Raw genomic sequence first — 18,558 nt, 5'->3', positions numbered from 1 at the left:
GAAAGCAGAAAAACAAAAATCCCTCTAAGAGAGCTCCGGCACTTCCTTGTGATCATAACTGAGCTACTCCACCTTTATGTTTTATTAACCTGTTGCCGACCGCCCACCGTAGTTTTACGGCGGCAGGTCGGCTCGGCTGCGCAAAATCACGTGATTTTGCATTGCAGCCACTAGGGGCGCGCGCACTCCGCCGGAGGCGCGCACGCTCGCCCCTGGTGCCGATGCGAGTGCCTGGCGGGCGCGATCACCGCCAGGCACCCGCGATTGCTCGTTACAGAGCAAGAACCGGGAGCTGTGTGTATAAACACACAGCTCCCGGTCCTTTCAGGGGGAGAAATGACTGATCGCATGTTCATACAATGTATGAACAGCGATCTGTCATTTCCCCTAGTCAGTCCCATCCCCCGTTCAGTTAGAACACAATGAGGGAACATAATTAACCCCTTCCTCGCCCCCTAGGGTTAACCCCTTCCCTGCCAGTGATATTTTTACAGTAATCAATGCATTTTCATAGCACTGATCGCTATAAAAATGCCAATTGTCCCAATAATTTTTTTAGAAGTGTCCGCCATAAGGTCGCAGTACCGATAAAAATCGCAGATCGCCGCCATTACTAGTAAAAAAAATATATTAATAAAAATGCCATAAATCTATCCCCTATTTTGTAGATACTATGGGCCGGATTCACAAAACACTTACGCCGACGTATCTACAGAAACGCCGCGTAAGTGTAAATGTGCGCCGTTGCTTCGTATCTGTGCGCTGTGCCCATAGAACTAGATACGCCTGAAAATAGGCTTCTTACGACCGACGTAACTTGCCTACGCCGGCGTATCTTGGGCGCATATTTACGCTGGAGTCATATGGGAATTTCGATTCCCATATGCAAATGAGTGAGATACGCCGATTCACGAACGTACTTGCGCCCGGCGCATTAATATACGCTGTTTGCGTAAGTCGTACGTCCGGCGTAAAGTTAAGCCTCATAAAGCAGGTGTAAGTCATGTTAAGGTATGGGCCAGGGAACAGTATTTTACATTGTTTACGTAGTAGTACGTGAATAGGGCTGGGCATAGGTTACGTTCAAATCGTAGGCATTGAGCCGTCGTATCTTAGGGAGTATATTCGACGTGAGTCGGAGCATGCGCACTGGGATACGTCCATGGGACGGCGCATGCGCCGTTAGTTCGGCCTATCATTTGCATGGGGTCACGCTTCATTTAAATGGATTACGCCCACCTTCCACCTACTTTGAATTAGGCGGGCTTACGCCGACGATTTTACGTTACGCCGGCGCAACGTTGGGAGTATTTGCATTGTGAATTCGGTGCTTGGCTCTCTGCTTTACATCTCATATGCGCTACGGCCGCCTAAAAATGCGCCGATCTACCTGAATCCGGCCCTATAACTTTTGCGCAAACCAATCAATAAACGCTTATTGCAATTTTTTTTTTGGAAAAATATGTAGAAGAATACGTATCGGCCTAAACTGAGGAAAAAAAATGTTTTTTTTTATATATTTTTGGGGGATATTTATTATAGCAAAAAGTAAAAAATATGATTTTTTTTATCAAAATTGTCGCTCTATTTTTGTTTATAGCGCAAAAAATAAAATAAAATAAAGGACGCCAATTTTGTTTGGGAGCCACGTCGCACGACCGCGCAATTGTCAGTTAAAGTGACGCAGTGCCGAATTGCAAAAAGTGGCCCGGTCATTGACCAGCAAAATGGTCCAGGGCTGAAGTGGTTAACACGGAGCAGCACAGTGGCTGAGTTCAAATCCCAACCAGGATATTACCTGCACGGAGTTCACATGTTCTCCTCATGCATGTATTGGTTTCCTCCACACTCAAAGGACATGCTGGTAGGTTATTTGGCTGCCGTCTAAATTGGTCCTAATATGCATATATGCGATGTGGGGCCCTTAGATTGTAAGTTTCTGGAGAGTGATGTGAATATACAATATGAATTGAGCTGCTTAAATTGTTGGCACTATATAAATACCTGCTATAAATAATTAAACACTTCAATAAATTATAATAAAATATTAATAAAGAATGGCACACCAGTCCACACTGTACATATGTGTCCAACTGTAATTGTCAGCTCATGTGTACCTTTACGCACTCCTCTTTTACAATGTCTACAGAAATAAACAATAAATGTTATAGAAATCTGATGCAACCCACTAAACTGGACAAAATCATAAATAAATAAATAAAATGTCAATCAGAAATTCATGAATAATGGATGCAACTATCATTAAAATGTATGATGCAGTATATATACAGAGATATAAGATATTTCATAATAATTCCATCGCTGATTTCACATGTCAGTAATAAATTAGACATTACAAAAATGGTAAATTCATAGTTCACATATCCAATAGGGATAGGGTCACAAAGGTTTTTTTTCAATTAAGTTTTTCAGTCTCAAGAAAACCTTAAGGGGGCGTGGCTGACCGGAGCTGAAGATGGCAGCCTAGCTTCACAGCTCGTCAGCCCAAGGAGAACAACACCGATACGACGGCCCTCTCAGCGACTTCATCCACCGCCATCCTTGCTCCTGAACTACCCAGGATCTCAGAGACCATGTCGAGGAAGAGGCTGACCGAATATAAGCCTCAGAAACTGACGGAGTTCTCCTTCAAGCCGGTGGGGAAGGTCAGTACTGACAGTAATGGCGCCGGCCAGGCCATGCTGGGGGACACTCACAATGTTATCCCAGATGCTAATCCGGATGGATCAGGCGGCCAGACCCCCCCTATACCCTCTGACCACCCCCTGGACAGGGACCCCTCACCAGCAGCCCAGCTAAAACTAAGATGCGGCTGGACGCGCCGCCGAATCAGCCGGCCATGTCACTAATTAAGGCCCCGGCTTTTCTGTCCAACCAGTCCTTACACTCCTCAATGGCCTCTTTCCCCACTTCAGGCCAACCGGTGCTGGACTCTACGTTAAAGGATATGCTCCTGTCTTTGCAATCTTCCCTGATGACTGACTTATCCTCTCTTTTCACCAAGATTACCTCAGACATCCACTCTCTGGGGGACAGAGTCTCCCATATAGAAGGCAGTATGACTGAGTGTACCTTGACAGTGAATGGCATTATTGATATGTATGATGCTGTCAGAGAGGAACAATCGTGGATGCGCGCCAAACGCGCCAAACTCGCGGATTTAGAACACAGATCTCGCAGGAACAGCGTTAAGCTGAGGGGGGTTCCTGAATCCATACTTCCTGCAGATCTCCCTAAATACGCCAAAGAGCTCCCAGAAGCACCTCCCCGCGACATCATAATTGATCGGATCCATAGGATCGCAAAACCGTCCCATCTTGCTTCCACGGTGCCTAGAGATGTGTTGATGCGAATACACTTCTTCCATGTCAAGGTAAGGCTCATGTATGGTGTTAAACCTAAAACACCTTTACCAGCTCCATATACGGGTCTCCAACTGTTTCCAGACCTCTAAAAATACACCCTCCAAATGCGGAGGCAATTGAGCCCAGTCACCAAGGGTCTCCAAAATCACAATATCCAATACAAGTGGAGACATCCAGCTTCGCTACTCATCACCAACAACGGAAAGTCTCATGTGGTCACCGACCTCAACAAGGGTATCCACCTCCTGCGCACCTGGGGTATACTGCCTGAGCCCCCCACTCCACTCCCGCCTCGCGATGACCGTAACTCATCCCACCTACTTCGACCCTTCTCCCACGGGTCATGACTGAACGTTCCCTGAGTTACTTCAGCTCCTGTTGTGTTGGACTGTTCTGCCCCCTGACGGAGATCGCGGTTAAGTTAAACTCCACCTCCTTTGTTGTGCTACCTTCGGAAGTTGGTACCACACAGTTTCTACCACTCAGTTTTCTCATCAAGATTTCCTCCTCCCCGAGGGATAGTTCTCTTTTATTTTTATTTTTCATCTCAATTTATTTTTTGTTATGGTGTGACTTTATTGATCCGCAAATTTTCTCACATACTGTCACGATATTGTTTTTTCTCCTGTTGTAACATATTGTTCTATCCGCAGCTCTAGCCTCAATTCTACAGCTGAGTCCTGGTCTTTCTCTGGTTCCCAGGAAGTGTGGAGATCAGAGCAGTTTTACAGCAACATCAAAGCAAAAACGAGCAATGAGGACATGAAACCAGTACTGCAGTAAGGTAAAGGAAGCTATTTAGCTAAAAAAAAAATTCCTTTAGTGATCCTTTAAGGCTTTTCATGGTGATATTGTCTATTGTCTACTCAGGAGACGCACCTCCTCCAATCGGACACGCATCTCTGCAATAACTCTCACTTTCCCCATATCTACTATGCCCCCCACTCTACTAAAACCAGAGGAGTCATGATAGCGATCCACAACTCCGTTGACTTCCAGCCCCTAAATGTGATCTTAGACCCTGAAGGCCGCTATATATTTTTGATATGTACCATCGACAAAAATAAGTTCACCCTTGTCAACATATATGCCCCAAATACCCACCAGAGAAAATGTTTCCACAAAGTCTTACAGACACTCAAGCCTCTACAACAAGGTCACCTGGTTATAGGTGGAGACTTTAACCTTGCCCCCGATTCCCTCCTTGACACCACGTCTGCAACCGGACGGCGAGACTCCCCGTTGAAAAAAATTATTTCGTCCCACAACTTGTTTGACATCTGGAGATGCCACCACGAAACTGAGAAGGACTTCACCTTTTTTTCCCCTAGACACAACTCGTATTCGCGAATTGATTTGTTCCTATCAGATAAATGGCTCTTACAGCAAATATCCGCCTCGGCGATCCACACTGCCACTTGGTCAGACCATGCCCCAATCTCGATCGCCATCGAAATCTCCACTCGGCCCCAAAACACTTTTATGTGGAGAGCGAATAATTATATTTTAGAACACGCCGATTATGCAATAGAGATTGCTGACCACATCAAAGACTTCTTTGCACTCAACATAGGCTCAGTGTCTGACCCTGGGGTACTGTGGAGAGCCCACAAGGCTTATATGAGACCAGAATTAAAGCGGGGTTCTGGGCGTTTTTCTTTTTTTTTTTTGCAAGCTAAAATTAATCACATTAAATAGTCCCTAAAACATATTAAAAGCTCCCCAATCGTTCCAGAAATCATTGAAAACACTTGCCTTATATCCACCAGCTCATGTTGTGGCCGTGTTCATCATATGTGTGGGCATGTGAAGCCCAGTTCCTTTTTCTTCCTGGTTTTTAGGGAGAGGTGCATGCTGGTCGATTTTTAGGCACAGTAATGCCCAGAGACTCCTGGGAAATGAGTGTCATCATTTCTCAGGAGGCAATGGGGTCTTAGGACAGGAAGTTGAACCAGGAACTAGGCAGATTACGAATACTGCCTAGTAACAGCCAGATATAAGTGAGTAAAAAATTTTTTTTCTTTTTACATTAAAGGCAAGCTGTTAATAGAAAGTACATTTTTAGGGTGAAACTCAGCTTTAAGGAAGAAAAAACAGCATTGGTGGTCAGTGATAAGAAGAATGGCCCAGAATTGGTGGTCAATAAGAAGAAGAATGCCCTAGCATTGGTGGTCAGTGAGAGAAGAATGCCCCTTTTATTGGTGTAAGAAGGAGAAAGAATGTCTACATTGGAGCAGTGGGAAAAATATTGTCCTTTATATTGGTGTCAAGCATTGGAAGGCTGTCCCTTATGTTGGGAGTCAGTGGATGGTAGACTGCTCTTTACATTGATGACATTAAGACTGCTACAGCATTGGTGTCAATGGTGACTAAACTGAGGAGATACTTCATGTCCTACGTCCCTGGCTCTGGTTCTGCCAGATGCCTTGTTATCCAGGGGCCATGCCAGCATGTGAGTGGTGGATAACAAAGCAATTCGGACATAAGGTATAAGTATATTATGGAACTTGGAATGGTCAATAAGGAGTGATATTTACAACTGTTATTCCCAATAATATGTGCTGCTTCCATCTTATCAAACTTGCATAATATACAGCATAATGGCTACATCTATCTAACATCTCTATGATATTAGCCTGGCCACCATATACACCTTATACACCATATACGCCCCACAAGCACGCTGACTAACCCCCAGCCAGAATGGCTCGGATGATGAGGACAAGCTTACTGAGGAGGAACAGGAAGTGAGAAATTCAGACAAAGAAAAAAAACATTTAGAAGGGAAATCGAAGGAAATGGTAAGTGAACCAACAATGCACTAGCTTAAAGGAACCTATTTAGAAAATAAAAAACAAACCTTTACAACCCCTTTAATCATGATAAAGCATGATAAGGCAATTGTTTGTTATTGTATCATTGCAGTTCCATTTTTATGTATTTTTTTCTAAATGATTCAATTGTTCAAATAAAGAATAACTTCCTTTTTGAAAAATATTTAAGTGCCTTAAAAGTCCAACCATTTTACTCCTTTATATATAAGAGACATCACAACCGACACCATTTGCTTAGAGACACAATTTGTCGGACTTAAATTTCAGACTTGATAAATGGTGAGGCCCCACTCTGACTTACTGAGGTCTATAAACAGACTTTTTGCATCAAAGAAGCAAATGGAGAGGCTAATAAAGTGTAACTAAAGCCAAAACATTTTTTTTTCCCATTTTGGATAGCGTAAAGGAGGATTGTAACCTGTCAGTTTTTTTGCCATCTGCGTCCCATTGGGGAGATTTCCTTTACTTCCTGTCACATATCCAAAACAGGAAATCTCTCCAAAGTGAGGGAATCTCAGGGTGTCACCATAACTAGTGTCCCCTTTGGAAGATTTCCTCTTTATTAGTGTGCTGATGTTAACCCAAAATGTAGGATTTTCTCTTACTTTCAGCATCTATATTACGGTGAATCACATACGGTAATAAAAACTTACAGGTGTTCTAATCCCTCTCCATTCTGTCCAAAACCAAAAAAAAAAAAAATCTGAAAAGGAACCCAAAGCTCCACCTGCTGGCTCAAATGAGTCCAACAAAAAGAAAGAAAAAGATGCTACAAAAGTGCTGTGAACAAAGCCGCCATGGCTGAAACGTGTTAACATCTGCTGTACCTACATGTTTTTTATGGAGTATCAATGCATTTGAAAAGATTGAAGAGCATGTATGGAGTTGCGGATCATATTTTACTGATTATCAAATGAAGAGTACTGAATAATAACATGCAATGTTTTATATTTACCTGACTAAAAGTTATTTTAAAGAACATCTTAAGGCTCCTGTGTGGCAATCTAATCCCAAGTTCCATGTGATGTACAGGCCTTACCTTCCTTAGGTGATCTAAATCTTCTTTTGCTTGTGTCTCATAAGTTCCCCCTCCCAGACACTTCAGCTCACAGTGGGAGGGTTTCAGCAACAAAGGCAATTCTGCCAATCCAGAAAAAAGTAAGGGCAGATGCACTTCCAGTTTTGTTCTGAACCACATATTTTTTATAAATGTAGCGCCTGTGTACTTTCAGTACAGGTGCTATGTTAAATTTAGAGGGGGATGAGAGAGTTACTTTGCTCTCATCCATGTTGATTTGTTTAATTTGGGTTTCTGCCAGGCTGGGCTGTCCCGTGGTTTCATTCTGTGTTCCAAAGATACATTTCCATCTTTGGATAGCAGGTGGCGCCAGAGGGGTCCAGGCGGAGGCGCCTTTCCCTAGCAGCCAATCAGAGGAGTGTTTCCCTTGCAGGGCATGCTGGGGGGGGGGTATTTCTTAGGCAGACACCATTTTGTGGGGTTCTTTCATCTTGGCCTGTTCCTGGTTCCGGGTGCGGCACCCACCTTTAGGGTGTGCGCACATCACGGGCCCCGGTGAGATGGCCTACCAGGCGGTGGCGCACGTGCCACGCGGAGTTTCTGACTCCGGGCCCTCATGTCATGGCCCGGAGCACCTAAAGCTGCAACGGTGCCCCAGTGACTTACTGGGTCCCCACATTCTATGAAGGAGATCCCAAGCGAGTTGTGCTGTTCGGTGGGGAGTCGGTCTGAGGTGAGCCCAGAGGCAGGTGATCCAATAGGGCTTAGACAATCCATCGGGGATCTGGGTGACCGGACACTGGGAAGTTGTATGCTGCAACTTGTCAGTCGGTGACCCCAAAACCAAGAAGTCTACCTGAGGGAGATTCAGGCAAAAGTATAGTCATTGAGAGGATTCGCTCTAATGTCTAGGTTCCTGAGTAGAGGGCCTGTGGCAGAGGTCTCACTCCTAATTCTAATCCTACTAGAGCCAAGTCGGTGGCAGAGACTTGTTCCTTCTCAAAAGTTCCGCGTGATACTCTGGCTGCCAGGTCGGTGTGAGAGGCCTGTCCAGGTACACTTTACCCACTCCGGCTGGAGTGGCAACGTGAGTTAAAGTCCCATTGGAGGCAGGACTGCTTCCGTTATTCATAGGCCTGAATCTTCAAATTCTCCTTTCACCAACCTATTTCTATCTACCTAAAGTTAACTGTTTGCCATGTTGGGCGAGAAATAAAAGCACAGAAAACGACACCCTGCTGCATCATCATCATCATCCCTAGACACATCACAGAGGTAACATAGCATGCCGTCCCAATCTAACCAGCGGCTCCTGAGGGGGTAGCGCTACATAAATGTGAAGCTGCAGTTAATTTTTTAAGTCCTGACTATGATAAATAAATAAAAAATCTGTACAAAACCAAAATGCATTCCCTTAAAAATGTATACTATTATACTATTTGTATAACCGGGGTCACTCATTCATTGTACACATCATTGCATATTATAACAGTAGGAGCTGTGTTTATCATATGGAAACTTCACTAGTTTACCTCCAGTGTGCAACTCTATTTCTTTACAATACATGCTTTAAAAATGAGTTATTGCCCCACGCCATAACATTAGTTTTAGAAACTTTGCTTGACAACCTGGAATATACTGCTGTGCAAGAACTTATTCCAGCAGGTTCAAGAAGGTCAAAACTTAGAGGCCAGTACTAGCTGTGGTGCAAAGGGAGGGTAGGAGCCAAAGGTGGGTAGAAAGTCATCAGGGCTCCTAGTGTTAGGACCACAAAAGAAGCTTGATAGTTTATGGTTTTACAAGTTTATGAATACACTGATACACTAAGGCCTCGTACACACGATAGGTTAACCAGAGGACAACGGTCTGAAGGACCGTTGTCCTAGGTTAACCTATGAAGCTGACTGATGGTCCGTCGCGCCTATACACCATCAGTTAAAAAAACGAACGTGTCAGAACGCGGTGACGTAAAACACAACAACGTGCTCAAAAAAACGAAGTTCAATGTTTCCAAGCATCCTTAGACTTGATTCTGAGCATGCGTGGATTTTTAACCGATGGACGTGCCTACTAACGATCGTTTTTTTTCCCATCGGTTAGGAATTCATATGTTAATTTTAAAGCAAGTTGGCTTTTTTTTAACCTAAGGTTAAATAACCTATGGGGCCTACACACGATCGGTTTGGACCAATGAAAACGGTCCATCAGACCGTTGTCCTCTGGTTAACCTATCGTGTGTACGAGGCCTAATACTTCAGCCATGATTAGCTCTATACCACTTCCAAAACCAATTAACTAAATTATATTTACATTCTACTGCATAGAAAGTGTTTTTTTAAGTACTGCAACTCAGCAGTATGGCCTAAAATTACTGTACAGGTAGGTCATTTGGGCATAGCTCCCAACGGTCCCTGATTTCGAGGGACTGTCCCTGATTTGGAGCAATGTCCCTCTTTCCCCCTCATTTGTCCCTCATTTTGGTCTGATCCATATAGTTGTATAGAAAATGCACTTTTTATCTTTCAAAAAGTGTTTCCCAGTGCTAAACCATTCTTCCAAATTCTAAATAGCTGCATTTGTAAATTTTAAAAGCCAATATAAAGGAAAAGTAGTGATATAAAAAAAAAAAGCCCTTGTGGATTTAATTAACCTTTTTTGGGGGTTAATTCTCCTTTAAGGGGGCGTGGCAGGGGGCATGTCCCCTGCCCACATATGTTTGCTGGTAGGTGTCCCTCATTCCCATCTCGAAATGTTGCAAGGTATGTTTGGGTGAGCATTTTGTTTTCTCCATGCGTCGACCCTGTGATCATTTGAACAGTATGTATAGCAAATTAATGTTTGGTGATCGTCGGGCTCAGGATTGGTCAACATCTCTGTCTTCACAAGAAGGACTAGCACCCCCCCCCCCCCCCAGCTTACCCCAATGAATTTTCTTTACTTAATTTGAAAAATTTAAATTTATTATTGACTGATTATGTGTATGGCCAGCTAAGGATGGATTACAGACGCTCCTATAGACAGAAGAGGGCAGCTGGCAGAGCAGACACTATCCAACCTTCTTCTGGCAACCACAAGGCCTAAGTACTCCAAGAACGGGATTGTTCAGAGCAGCTAAGAATTCCTGTTAATAGTGGGAGGGGAGGGGAAGGGGGAAGATGAGTGGCGCCAGAAGAAGCTGCCAGTACTGATTATCTCAGGTCAGGCATATGACAGTGCAGCAACTATAAGGCTCCATGCACACTTGATGCCCAAAATTCAGTAGAAAACGCTAGCGTTTTTGGTAAGGATCAGGCGTCCCTAACCACTTCCCGCCCAAGGATGTCATATGACGTCCTGGACTTTCAGTGGGTATATCTGTATGATGCCTGCGCCGGATGGGATGCCAGCGCCGGATGAGAAGCATAGAGATGACTGGTGACCATGGAGGCATTATGACGCCTGGGTACCCAGAAATAAACAAAGCCGCATTCGCGGCTCTCGGCATGAGATCAGTAAATTTTTTTCACAATCTCATGTATTCCAGCCTGGAGGAGAGTTGTGGGGTCTTATTGACCCCGCATCTCTCCATAAAGAGTACCTGTCAGGATATATTCCTATTACAAGGGATGTTTACATTCTTTATAATAGGAATAAAAGTAATCAAAAAAAAAAAAAGTGTAAAAATAATTAAGTAAAATAAAAATAATAAAAAAAATATATTTAAAACGCCCCTGTCCCCGGTAGCTCGCACGCAGAAGCGAACACACACGCAAGTCCCGCCTATATATGTAAACACCATTCAAACCACCTCTTCTGTAACTCTAAACTGGTAACTGGTATTCATGAAACCGTTTTTTCCCCCAAAAAGGCAATTGAAAAATGAATGCGCAAATACTGTGTGAGATAAAAAGTTGCAATGACCGCCATTTTATTCCCTAGTGTGTTTGCTAAAAAAACATATAGGTATAGTGTTTGGGGGTTCTGGGTAATTTTCTAGCAAAAAAATTATGATTTTTGCATGTAGGAGAGGAGTGCCAGAATATGGAATGGAAGTGGTTAATAACGGATGACTCATCAACTGTCAGCGGGGGGTGCCCTCTGATAGCTGAATGTAATTACAATCATTTCTGGCAATAAAAAATTGAGGAATAAACAGCGTTTATTCATACCAGACCCTTATCTGAGTGAGCGTCCCCCTGCTCCTCTTCTGAATCATATCAGGCCACATGCCCCCAAAACACTTTGTCCCCATGTTGATGAGGATATGGGCCTCTTCCCCAAAACCCTGGCCTGGTGGTTTTGGGGGTAAGGGGGTGACTTATTGGAATCTGGAAGTCCCCTTTACAAAGCATTCATCATGATTAACAATGGATCTATACCGGGGGACTTTTTTTTTAAAATAAAGATCAGAAACTGTGTGTGTGTGTGTGTGTTTTTATTAACTTTAAAAAAAAATGGGTGAATGAGTAGGGGTACAATGTATGAAGAGTTTATTTATTTTTATTTTTTATGGCAGCAGCAAGGGGGAGTGATATAAGTACATTTTTGACTTTATGTTTGCTTTAACTACTTCCCGCCCGCCTACAGTAGTTTTACTACAAGCAGGCAGCAGCTTCAGGCCGAGCGACGTACCTTTCGGTTGTGTCCTTTCTTCTTGGTTCAGGGCGTGCATGCGCACGTCCCCTCCGGCCCCATGCTGTAATTGGATACAGCATGAGATGGGCAGATGATTTCAGCCAATGATTTTGGCTGAAGTCACCTGATCAGCTGTGGCCAATCACACAGAGTTCAGTGTTTATAACAGAAAGTAGAAAATATATATATTTTTTTTAATTTGAAGGGGGTAAAACCATCCGAAGGTCAAGTTAATCTGTCCACCCCTAGGAATCATGTATCTCCATTATAAACTAGGAGCTCTCGAAGGAGTGTGCAAACTAAATACTTATCACCAAACCTCATTGTTTGCATGGGAACTTCTGGTTGTGTGAAGTCCTAAAAGGCAATACCAGTCACTAGGGGTGTACACATGTCGCAGCTGCAGCAGGAGTTATACGCCCTGCCATGGTTGGCGGGTTTAGTACCTGCCAAGCATGACCCATTCAAGTGAATGAGGCCACTCTGCAAGTGCTCTGCAACCTTGTGCAGTACAGCTTTCTCACCACCTGCTTTAACCCCATGGACCCTGCAGAAGCATACAGTTGTGGAGCACTCACAGAGTGGCCCCATCTACTTGAATAGGTCGTGATTGGCAGGCGGTAAAATCCATCAAAAGCAACATGGTGTTAATTCCCTCTGCGGCATTTGTACACCTTTGGCTTCTGCCTCAACAGCTAAATGAGGTAGGGAATGGGGCGATAAAACCACGCCTCAACCGCAGGGTTTTACCACCCCCCAACTCTATGTGTGAACAAGCCCTAAGGGTGCTGATGGCGAATGCAACTAAGGGCTCATTCATAAGTACAGCAGGCCCTGCTACTCCTCCGAAAAGTGTTCCGAGTGTGTTTGACAAGTGGTGAGGAGGTGATATGTTGCCTCCTCACCACCTGATTTAAACCCATGATTGCTGTACAATGCAGGCGATTGTGACACGGTAGTGTGGCAATTAGAGCTTTAAATAAGGTGTGAGGAGGCGACACTGTGCCTGGTAATCTTTGACTTCTCCCATGTTGTTCAGGTAGATCTCCATCTTTTTAAGGTTGCCTACCCCTCTATAGTCTGTGCAACATCATTTGTTTTGCACGTGAACTTGCGCTGCCACCTAGTGGTCAAGTGTGGAAACTATTCCTAAACATCCCTGTTACTGAGATAGCTTCAATGACTGTTATTCATTTCTAATACTATTACATAATTTTCCACCATTCTATGGCCCGGATTCACAAAGCACTTACGCCGACGTATCTCGAGATACGCCGCGTAAGTGTAAATATGCGCCGTCGTATTTGTGCGCCGTTCCCACAAAACTACGCCTGAAAATTGGCTTCATCCGACCGACGTAACTTTCCTACGCCGGCGTATCGTGGGCGCATATTTACGCTGGCCACAAGTGGTGCTCCCATTGATTTCCAATTCACATATACAAATGAGGGAGATACACCGATTCACGAAAGTACTTGCGCCCGGCGCATAATATACGCGGTTTGCGTAAGTCGTACGTCCGGCGTAAAGTTATGACCCATAAAGCAGGTGTAAGTCAGCAGCATCCATGCAAATGGCTGCACCAGGGAACCCAGTCGTCGTATTTTACATTGTTTACGTAGTACGGGAATATGACTAGGCGTAGGTTACGTTCACGTCGTAGGCAGTGATTCGACGTATCTTAGGGAGTAGTTCCGACGTGATTCTGAGCATGCGCACTGGGATGCGTCCACGGGAACGGCGCATGCGCCGTTCGTTATTCGTATCTTTCCTGGCGCTCGGCCCATCATTTGCATGGGGTCACGCCTCATTTGCATGGCTCACGCCCACTTCCACTTACGCAGACTTACGACTAAGAAACCCAGCGCAGATTTGAGGGCGAGTGCTTTGTGAATTCTGTGCTTGCCTCTCTGCGCTGCGTCGGCGTAGCGTAAAAAAGATACGCTACTGCGGCATAAATATGCGCCGATGTATGTGAATCCGGGCCTATCTGTTTAGTCAAGTCACCCTGGGCTAGATTCAGATAGGTTAGCAGATCTTTAGATCCACGTAACCTATCTGATTTACGATCTGCCAACGCAAGTTTTTGAGGCAAGTGCTTTATTCAGAAAGCACTTGCCTCTAAAGTTGCGGCGGCGTATCGTAAATCCCCTGGCGGAATTCAAATTCCGCGGCTAGGGGGCGTGTAGAATTTAAATCAGGCGCGTCCGCGCGCCGAACGAACTGCGCATGCGCCGTCCGCTAAATTTCCCAGCGTGCATTGCTCCAAATGACTTTGCTAGGACGTCATTGGTTTCGACGTGAACGTAAATTACGTCCATCCGTATTCGCGACCGACTTACGCAAACGACGTAAAAAATTCAAAATTCGACCCGGGAACGACGGCCATACTTAACATAGGATACGCCGCATATAGCAGGGGTAACTATACGCCAGAAAAAGCCGAACGCAAACAACGTAAAAAAAAAGCGCCAGTCGGTCGTTCGTTTCTGAATCGGCGTAACTCCTCATTTGCATATTCGTCGTGTATACAAACGGAAGCGCCACCTAGCGGCCAGCGTGAGATTGCAGCTTAAGATCCGACGGTGTAAGTCACTTACACCTGGCAGATCTTAGGGAGATCTAGGCGTAACTGATTCTCTGAATCAGTCGCATAGATACGACGGACGGAACTCAGAGATACGACGTCATATCTCTATCTGAATCTGGCCCCTTGTGTTTATCCAGTCTGCCTGATCATTTGGCTGATGCCGTTACATAACAATATCACTAAATCACCCTAACTAGTTAACCTGTTATCATTTTCCCTAAAAGTGGAGAGAAGTTAATGTGCAGTTATTGCAATAATAAAGCCAGCCTTTTTCTTTTTTCTAAGGCTAGGTTCACACTTGTGCGGTTCGGGACACCGCATGTGATTCGCACAGGAATCGCACTGCATCCACATCAAAATGGTGCAGGATCCCCAAATCGCATGAACAGAATGTGATTTCAATGCGGTGTGGGAAATGCACAGGATTCGCTGTGTTTCTCATCAGTGTGAACCATTGTCACCTGTTGATTCTGCCAATAAGTCTGTTATTTTTCAACCTTCTTTAACAGATGAAGATGAAGATGTCCAGCAAAAGTGTGCTCTCAGCAGCATCCTCACATTACCGCAGCCTATGAACGTTAAATGTTTTTACTTGGTGATCTGGCCAGTAACACACCTTCTGTATTTGATTGCCCCCACTCTGGATAAATGAGCACAGGGGGTAACTTTGGACAGCAGCATTGCCAGTCTGGTGGAGGGGAGTGTTAGATGTCGTAGCAGATTTAAATACACTTACTCGTTTAAGTCAAACTCCAGCAAACATTTTTTAAGCAATTACATCAACAGTTTTTTTCCCTCTTTTGGGATAAAAGTGTTACATAAATAAATAAAAGCTGATCATTCTAAGCACCTCTGTCAGTGTTAAATAATTTGTGTCATCTCTTTTTTTTTTTTAAACAGATGTACTGGCTGAATCATCAGATAAAAAGAAAAAAAAAAGAAGAAAATAAATGCAGCCATCATATCTAAGAAATGGTAAGCTGTGATGTAATACATGTTTGCTTTTGGGGTTAATATCATTTGAATGTACTTTTATACAAATAAAAGCTTTTTTATGATGCTTATGTATCCATTATTTGCATTAAAGAAGATGCACCATGTACCAATTTTGATATAATACATATACATCCATCACATATCTGGCACCATGTACCAATTTTCATATAATACATATACATCCAGCACAAATCTGGCACCATGTACTAATTTTCATATAATACATATACATCCAGCACAAATCTGGCACCATGTACTAATTTTCATATAATACATATACATCCAGCACAAATCTGGCACCATGTACCAATTTTCATATAATACATATACATCCACCACAAATCTGGCACCATGTACTAATTTTCATATAATACATGTACATCCACCACAAATCTGGCACCATGTACTAATTTTCATATAATACATATACATCCAGCACAAATCTGGCACCATGTACTAATTTTCATATAATACATATACATCCAGCACAAATCTGGCACCATGTACTTATTTTCATATAATACATATACATCCACCACAATTCTGGCACCATGTACCAATTTCGATATAATACATATACATCCATCACTTATCTGGCACCATGTACCAATTTTGATATAATACATATACATCCAGCACATATCTGGCAACAAGTACTAATTGTCCATATAATACATATACATCCAGCACAGATCTGGCACCATGTACCAATTTTGATATAATACATATACATCCAGCACATATCTGGCACAATGTACTAATTTTCCATATAATACATATACATCCAGCACAGATCTGGCACCATGTACTAATTTTCCATATAATACATATACATCCAGCACATATCTGGCACCATGTACTAATTTTCCATATAATACATATACATCCAGCACAGATCTGGCACAATGTACTAATTTTCCATATAATACATATACATCCAGCACAGATCTGGCACCATGTACTAATTTTCCATATAATACATATACATCCAGCACATATCTGGCACCATGTACTAATTTTCCATATAATACATATACATCCAGCACAGATCTGGCACCATGTACCAATTTCCATATAATACATATACACCCAGGCCATATCTGACACTGATTCTGTGCATGCACCTCCCTCCCTACTTGCATTGACTTTCCTATAGGACTTTGATATAGTGACAACTTCTGAACATGTCCTCATGCAATGACACACGTGTCTGCTCCTAAAGCTCTGTCCATTGTCTTCACCACACCGGACACAATGAAGACCTTTCTGTTTAGGAACTGCTATATTTAATCTGCTTGTACATCTAATACCCTACCCAAGTTGGAATTATATAGGAAAAAAAAAAAAAAAGTGCACTCCTGTATGCATATCCTATGTACCACACATACTGAACAAAATACAAGATTCACCTTTGACTATAGTTGCTATAGATGAACTACAAGTCTCAGCATTCCCTGCCAGCCTCCCGTGGGCGTTTGCAACTCCCCGGCAGCTTAATGGTCATGGTATAAATGTCTGAATGGCCGCTATGTTGCTATGATTTTAGGAGTCACATTCATGCCAAAGCCATGCCATAGCCATAGGTGTCGCCATGCTATAGCCATGCCACATTCATGCCATAGGTGTATTTGAATGATTTATGCCACATGCAATCAACAGTGATGTACCACCCATGAATCTAAGTGCATATTCAGATTTATTTGTACACCCGATCACACTAACAAATAATCCATATGTATAAGTATAGACATACTATGCACAAAAAAGAATACTAACACACCTGGATATACATTAAATATATATATACCTACACCATGGCCAGGCCCAGCTCAGTGTTACGCAGTCAGAAGATGCACAGTCACATTTCCGCCTCCCTCCCCATGTTACCACTTTACATACCCTCAACTCTCCCCCATTCACCCTGCCCACCCCTCTGTGCTTGTCAGCCCCCCCCCCCATCCCCTCCCACCGTGGCATTACCGTAGGTTCCCGTGCAGTACAGACACTGTCAGCATCATCTGCTTCTCCTGAATCCTGTAACTATGGTAACAGCTAATCCTCAGCATCACCAGGGAGATGGCCGGTCCCCTCCCTGCCTGCAGAGCAGCAGCAGCCCCTCCCTGCAGCACATCTCCATCCCTTCCTCCCAGCCACCAGACTATTTATTTCTACACAACAACAGTCGTTTCACCTTGCTGCTGACAGTCACCCTCTCCGGCTGTGGGCTATTATCCTCTCAGTAGTTCTAAAAGGGGGGCAGATACAGTTCAAGATTAAAATAATCACTTACAGAACAAATCAGCTGCAAATCTGGTGCATCCCCTCTCGCAACCTAATTGCAGGGCACAACGAAATGACCTTTCATCTCAGTAAATCTTTCTAATGGTGCCGTACCCAACCCCCAGCCCAAGGCCGCGCAGCATCGCAGTGTGCGCAAAGATTAAAATGGATGTAAACATTTAAATATTATTGCTTCAGTGATTCACAGACGCCCCACATCTACAGAGACATTAGACTTCCCGAAATAAATTGCCCTAAATGATAGATTAAGATGCAGCTACTAACACCAGGCTACAGCTCATTATACAATGTTTAACGCAAGAACAAGGAAAAAAATAGTTTTTTCATCCAACTTTATTGATCAAATCCTTTCCAAGAGACCAGAATATCTAACCTAGGACAGTCTCGCTGTGTCATATTTCCCAAACAGAACTATAACAAAAAATATGTATATGTTTTAATGTGCTTCTTCAACTCCAATAGTCTCTAAAAGACAGAGAGTGAAGATAATAAGAACTGACTTAAATTTTCCAAAAACAATTTTTTTTTAGCAAGCCCGGGCTGAGGGGTAGGCAGAAGAATTGGCAGACTTAGGCACTTCAGCAGGAGGAGGGGGTGGCGCAAAAGGGGCAAGACCTGAAACCTATCCCGCTGAAGTAGTTCGCAGTTCATGAGGGTAGATGTGTGACATTTCACCTTGGGTGCTAAGGGGCCTTGTCCTGGAGGTGCTCTTAGTTGAATCTTGCTTGCCCAATTTTAAACTTTAAAAGCCCAACTCTAGGAATTTGACATTTCCAAGAAAGGTTTTGTCTGCTTTTTTCTCCTTGCTGCCAGGAACGT

The 18,558-nt window shown here is 43.5% G+C and overlaps 1 protein-coding gene across 6 annotated transcripts in view; it reads right to left on the bottom strand.

The window, feature by feature from the left end:
* Positions 1–17,518, bottom strand: part of DMTN (dematin actin binding protein) — a 96,185-nt gene extending 78,667 nt beyond the window's left edge. For 2 of the 6 annotated variants that reach the window (XM_040346145.1, XM_040346140.1), the window contains exon 1: positions 17,419–17,518. The gene's annotated coding sequence lies outside the window, so the exon portion shown is untranslated. Of the gene's footprint in view, positions 1–17,245; positions 17,344–17,418 lie in introns of those variants that run through there. The other 4 variants (XM_040346146.1, XM_040346141.1, XM_040346147.1 and 1 more) reach the window with 2 other exon arrangements.
* Positions 17,519–18,558: the final 1,040 nt, after the last annotated feature.

The sequence above is a fragment of the Rana temporaria genome, chromosome 3 (assembly GCF_905171775.1).
Source record: "Rana temporaria chromosome 3, aRanTem1.1, whole genome shotgun sequence".
Taxonomy (NCBI): domain Eukaryota; kingdom Metazoa; phylum Chordata; class Amphibia; order Anura; family Ranidae; genus Rana; species Rana temporaria.
The sequence above is the reverse complement of the archived record's forward strand: the minus strand, read 5'-3'. Positions and strand labels throughout refer to the sequence as shown.